Source organism: Panthera onca, chromosome B2 (assembly GCF_046562875.1).
Source record: "Panthera onca isolate mPanOnc1 chromosome B2, mPanOnc1 haplotype 2, whole genome shotgun sequence".
NCBI classification, from domain to species: Eukaryota; Metazoa; Chordata; class Mammalia; order Carnivora; family Felidae; genus Panthera; species Panthera onca.
Window position 1 is genome coordinate 60,153,719 of NC_138343.1, and position 6,922 is coordinate 60,160,640.

A 6,922-nucleotide genomic window follows, 5' to 3' on the forward strand; every position below is an offset into this window, starting at 1 on the left:
TCCTAGCTCCAGAGATCTCCATCACATTGGCTGAGTCCTTGGTGCAACTACATTCCAATTTAATTCCTTCATCTGTGTAATCCTTCTTCTTTCACTCCCGCACAGATGTTGATTCCAGGGGCACTCCTATCCTACATTGAATAAATCTCCTGCGTGGGCTCCTAGGCAGCCTGATCTAAGAAAAATGTCTATGAAGTTAAAGTCCTTAGAGATGAATGACATGATGTGGTGTATTTTCTTTTACTGGAAGCAGGTGAGCCTAAACTTAGCTAACTCCAAGAAATGTATTATTAGTGGGGATTTTTATATTAGATGAGGATTTGATTCTAAAAGATTAATTTATAATTTGAAAATTATTTAAAAGATATGTAATTTAAACTCTCATCCAATATAAGAGTCCCCATCAATAATATGCTTCTTGGAGCTAGTTAAGTTTATGCTTACTTGCCTCCAGTAAAAGAAAATACACTAACTACATCATGATGTACACTTCTAATGACATTAACATTCATAGACATTTTTCATATATGAACGTAACGTATAAATTTATATTTAAATATATAATAAATATGTATTATAAATAAATATGTAAATATTTATAAATATACATTAAACATATGACAAAATAAATGCATCTTATGGGTGTTAAATTAAAAATGACCTCTTCTGGACTGCTTGGGTGGCTTAGTCAGTTGAGCGTCTGGCTTAAGCTCATGTCATGATCTCACAGTTTGTGGGTTTGGGCCCAGTGTCAGCTCTGTGCTGACAACTCAGAGCCTGCAGCCTGCTTCAGATTTTGTGTCTCCCTCTCTGGCCCTCCCTCGCTCGTGTTGGCTCTCTTTCTTTCTCTCTCTCTCTCTTTCTCTCTTTCAAAAATAATAATTTTTTTAAAAAATTTAAAAAAAGAATGACATCTCCAACAGGCTGAAAATATTCCTTCTTTTTCCCAACATTAAGTTTAAATCTATTTATATAAGATTATATAGTTGTGAATCTAGATTAAATAAATGACTATATAATTAAAGGAAGGAGAAATTTTGATTAAAAGTAAATTGATATGTCAGCTCCCAGAAAATTAAAATTTTGGTAAATTATAATTACATGCATTTTGAGAAAAATATTTCATTAGCATTTTAAATGAAAATTTACATTTTTTAAATCTTTCTCTCCTCATATTGGTGCTATTATCAGCACTTTTCTTTCCTAGAATTGTCAGGCCTCTATAAATATGGTTAACTGCTTGACTAAGAAAATAAATTAAACTTTGAAGATGGTAATTTAAATTTCAGTTTATTTGATAGGGGGAACTAATGAAAGGAAGTGAATCAGGACTCCACAGCCATGTGGCCTATTTGCTGACTCAAGTCAATTTGCTATACATGCTCTTTCCAACTAAATAGATGTTTTTTTTGTTTTTTTTCCCACAGTGTGATAGAGTTGTGATTGAAAGAGCTATAATACATAGCTATAGATGCATCCTTCCTTATAACCATTATTTTTACTTTTCTAACACTTTCAAAAACATTATTCTGAAAAAATCACTACCACATCCTTTGGTTCAAATCAATAAATGAGAAAATGATGTGCAGTTCTGATTACCTTAAATACACATATTAGAAAATTATTACATTGTGTTAAATAAAATTTAATTTTATCCTTTTCTCTTTAATCTTTTAATTTTACGTATTTTTCAAATCACTCTCCTGAATTAAATTTAGCACACACATGCATTATATATGTTATGTATGCTGTACCTATGACATCCTAATTTTTGAAACTTCTAAAACAAAAAAAAATTCACGTTTTCATATAGTAACACTTCCTTTCTACTTATTTAAGAATTTTTTTTAATTGAGGGGACACACCATGCCAATATGTTCTTTGACTCTAGATGTGACTTTTTCATTTTTCATGAACTTCCTTTTAATGAAAATAAATAAAAGATATCATGAGAAAAATGCAACAATAGCCTAGAAATAATTAAGTATTCATATATTTCTATAACTTTTTTTCTTTAAAGAATGTATTTTATTAAAACAGCAAAAGCAAAACTTGAAGACATTCATTTCTGCAATGAACACTTATCTTTTCATTATGGTTAAACAAGTAAGGAAATAAAATTAAACTGCACATACCTCTTGAGATTCTGAATTGTGGAACATATTGGAGGAGAAATTCTGGATGCTTCTGCAATTGTTTCTTTTAGTGTGAGGAGTTATCTTCATATGCTTCTGACTAGACAAACTGTTTTTCTTTTTTTCCAAGATAGAATTGTTCTCTTGCAATGTGATATGTTTTATCTGATGGCTTGAAACTATGATCCCAGAGATTCCTTACACAAAAATTTACAAAGATTGGAAATTTGTCAGCACATAATATTTCCTGTGTTGGAAATACTACTATATCTCATTTCAATTTTCTCTTGCCTGGACATACAGAAGACTCACTTTCACCCTATTTATTTTTATATGTAATTGTGTGCTAACTCTACTCAATAATAGAGCTAAAGTGATATATTTCACATCATGGCCAAGCCAGAGAAAAGACTATGCATTGTTTTCTAGTCTCCTTTTGCCTCTTCTTGATGACGAGAAGGGGCTCATGTTTCCAAGGGTGGATTTCAGAGTGGTAGAGCCACCATTATACTGAAGCCCTGAGAGGTGGTATGGCATAGTTGCCTACCCCAACTATAGTGGATATACAGTTGAAAAGGTATCAGCATTTATCACATTACACTACTAAGATTTGGGGGTTAATTGTTGCTTTGCCTTAAACTAATATATCTGGATCAATAATATATCTGCACTAAAAGATATTGATATATAAAATTAAGATTTTATTAAGATTTGATATGACAATAGCAAGCGATCAGTGTAGTGAAATACTATTTCAGAAATCTTACCAGACTACTATTTTGGTTTCCCAGTTTTGTTTTCCTCTTTTCCTCTCACCTGTATTTAAACAGACTCAATATTTAGGCTCCTTGCTTTTGCAGAGAGATGTGACAAAATATATTGATATGTGCTCATTTTTTAAAGCTTCTTTTGCATAGGCCACTATCTTTCACAGGAGAAGATCACTGGGCATAAATAAATGTATTGGGGAAACGGGATTTGAGAAATGCAGTTTCCACTGAATGGAGGAATACAGAGTAGAAATGATAAACCATTGGTATGTTCTAAAAAAAGGGCCTTTGCTCCTTATGCTCAGGCAGAACGACAAGCAGGCTGCACAAAAACTCAAATGAAAAAGATATAGAGTAAGAATAGATAAGTAGGGCATATCGAGTTTTCTTTCTACAGAAAATTATAGGAAGAGCAAGGTGAATCACAAGTCCACATAAATGGCCTTGAAACAGTAGATCTGATAGTCATGAAGAGACCTAGAGGATAGAATAAAGTCTCATGATGAACTAATTAAATTACCATGAGTAAATACCATAGAGAATGTTGGATAGCTCTGGAATCACATGTGTGGATTAACAACTAAAACCATATAAGAACAATGATCAAATCAGAAGCGAGAATAGTCAACATCCATAACCAGTTCTCTGAAAACTTCTGTAACTCAAGCAGACATGGAAATGGTGAAATAAGGAAAATCCACAAATTAAAACAATGAGTTTAAAATTTTACTACCTTAGAGAACGATGAGTTCAAAATAGAAATTATAGTAAAAAAAAAAATTAAAGTACAACTTATTGTATACTACAGTTGTGAGCTGACATCCCATCCCAGTTGTAATAACAAATAGAGAAAGTGAAAACAATAATTATAATCTGAGCTTTATAAATTAATCTGATTTACTTACACCTAAAGATTTAAATGTGTCCAGATGCAAAAGTTAAAGATGCCAGTTTTGTGGGGGTGCCTGGGTGGCTCAGTTGGTTAAGCAACCAACCGACTTCGGTTCAGGTCATGATCTCGTGGTTTGTGAGTTGGAGCCCTGGGTCAAGCTCTGTGCTGACAGCTCAGAGCCTGGAGTCGGCTTCAGATTCTGTGTCCCCTCTTCTCTCTACCACTCCCCTGTTCATGCTCTGTGTCTCTCTGCCTCTCAATAATAAATAAATGTTAAAAAAATTAAAGATGCTAGTTTTGTGGACTTTCCAGCCAAAGAAATATTCTCTATATGTATGTACTGTTTATAACTCAAATAGCTTACATCTCGAGATATTAAAAAATTATCCCAATTTGACCAGAGATCAACAAAATAATAAAAGTCAAATAGTAAACATTTTAGGTTTTCTGAGCCATATGGTATGTTTTGTAGCTACTCCATTCTATTATTGTAGCATGAAATCAGCTATCGATAACTCTGAAGTGAATGAGTCTGACTGTGTTCCAATAAAACTTTATCTACAGAAAGAGGTAATGGGCTGGATTTGGCTCATGGACCATAGTTTCTCTATCCCCAGTCAGGTTCAAAGCATAGGGCATTTTTTACAATTTGGGGACCATCACTTCTCCGCCTTTTGGCTAATATCAAGTGTAGTATCTGTTCTTATCAGTTTTATATCTGATATGTCCTCTTTCTGAGGACAATATGCTAACGGATTTTTGGAGCAGGAAGATGGAATAGGACCTTGTTCTGTCCACTGCAGGCATTCACCAGGTATTGCAATACCAGGAAAGGTGCACCCCCTCTGGGGAATAACCAAGCAGCTCCAGTACTGTTGACCACCTGTAGTGATTCCTGAGCTTCTGCCTGGAGGGTCTTAGTGTATCTATGTGCCAGGTGCCTTCACTCTACAGGTGCAACTAGAGTCAGGAAAAGTCAGTCAAGATTGCAATGCAGGAGTGTATGGAATATATATCTACACGTCCACTATGGTCTTCTTACATACTAAGAACATGAATACAAGTATAAGCCAATAGTGGAAGTGGTTTTCCTAATTTTTTTTCTGTCTTCTGTTTCTGTCTTTAGTGATTTCCTCTCCCGGGTTTTGTTTTCTTATAACTTATTTTTTGAAGGAAAAAAAATCCAAAACTTTGGGATCATTTTTTTCTTTACTTTTTAAAAGCCATTTTAATAATCTTCTTTTCATGTGTTTATTCATAAAATGTGACTTGGCTTTCCCATTGACAAGTAATTCCAAATCTCCAAAGTTTAAATAAAATGATTTTATAATTAGGACATTGGGATGAATGATAACTGTGTGTTTTGGAGGAAAATGGAGATTGACAGGCAACTTCTATAAATTGGCAGTCAGAGAAAAAGTAGCAGAAAAAGAAAGTATGTCACATTGGAATATTTTTTTTCAAATATATTGAAACTTATGGCACTTTTTCCCTCATTTTAACCCAGCATGTCTGTGCTTTTTCATCACTGATAGGCAGAAATGTTTATTCTCCCTGAAATGCTGAATCTGACCCAAACTTCAATACATTTCACAAGAATCTGCGATGCAGAATATATTTCTTTTGCGCAGTTAACAGCATTCCTAATGAGCTGTTAATGAGCTGTCAGTTTCTAATATAAACTAAAGAGCTAGAGTAGTCACAGAGGAATTCTAGAAACAAAAATGTTGCATCCCCAAAACATAATCAAATGAATTGTTCCAAGATTTATAATTACCCTTAAGTTATACTGATGTTATGTGTCATTTCTAAATTACTAGCAGTGTTTTTGAAGATCAGTTTGTGATCTTAAGTATTATCCACTGCACAATGTTACTATTTTTAATATTTGTTACTATTTTAACTATTACTAAATATTATTTATTATGGAACTACTCTGTGCCAGCCAATGTATTCTCGGAAGTTATAATCTATTGAGGAATACTATGACTTGTATAATTATTTTAATAATAATGAATGATAATATGGTAATACCTGGGGTGATAAGAAAACTTATCTTAAGGTAAACACCCTGAATTATCTTAGGCATTTATAGAAAACTATTTGATATAGGTCTAGTAAAATTTATTTTACCTAATTCAGACTTGCAAATAAAACACAATTTTTATTTTATTATTTTATTTTATTTTATTTTATTTTATTTTATTTTATTATTATTTCCTTGTGGTAAGATCACTAAATATAATCACCTCACAGTTTAGAAAAAGAACAGAAGGAAGAGTATGGTGGTCAAGGCAATAATCTCTTTATGGAAACTGGTCATTCTTGAAGTAGAGCTATTCATCCCATTCACTGTCCCCTCCCCCAGAGGTACCCAAAATGTGGTTGACTGAAATGTTCTTACAGGGGTGACTGGATGGCTCAGTTAGTTGTCTCAGGTAATGATCTTTCAGTTTGTGGGTTCCAGCTAAGCATCGGGCTCTGGGCTGACAGCTCAGAGCCTGGAGCCTGCTTCAGATTCCGTGTCTTGTCTCCCTCTCTCTCTGCCCCTCCCGGGCAAGATCTTGTTCTCTCTCCATCTCTCTCTCTCTCTCTCTCTCTCTCTCTCTCTCAAGAATAAATAAACATTAATTTTTTTGAAATGTTCTTACAATTATAAAGCCAGAAGTGTCGAACAAGAGGCAGGAGAGAAACTGTGGATTTTTTTAGTGAGAGGGCTTACCAGTGAGTGTACTCCATTTCTACAGTGTAGGTATTCATATACAGGTAGATTTTCCTGAGCCATGAGTCAAAAGGACAAAATAGTGAACTGTCTTTCTAGCATTCCATTCAGAAGGTTCATCCTCTGGAAAAGAGGACTGAAGACATTTCTCATCATCACTCCAAACACATTGAAATCAATATGAAATACAACAGGATATTTATTTTATTTTATTTTTTAATTAAAATTTTTTTGTTTATTTATTTATTTTGAGAGAGAGAGAGAAAGACCACAAGAAGGGGAGAAACAGAGAAAGAGAGAGGGAATCCCAAGCAGGCTCCACGCTGTCAGCACAGAGCCAGATGCAGGGCTTGAACTCAGGAACTGTGAGATCATGACCGAGGAGAAATCAAGAGTCAGTCAG

At 33.9% G+C, this 6,922-nt stretch overlaps 1 non-coding gene across 1 annotated transcript; it reads left to right on the forward strand.

Moving 5' to 3' along the window:
- Nucleotides 1-4,455: 4,455 nt before the first annotated feature.
- LOC132668154 (U2 spliceosomal RNA) lies at nucleotides 4,456-4,642 on the forward strand. Its single transcript, XR_009605510.1, has one exon. It is a non-coding gene; the product is annotated as a U2 spliceosomal RNA (small nuclear RNA).
- Nucleotides 4,643-6,922: the final 2,280 nt, after the last annotated feature.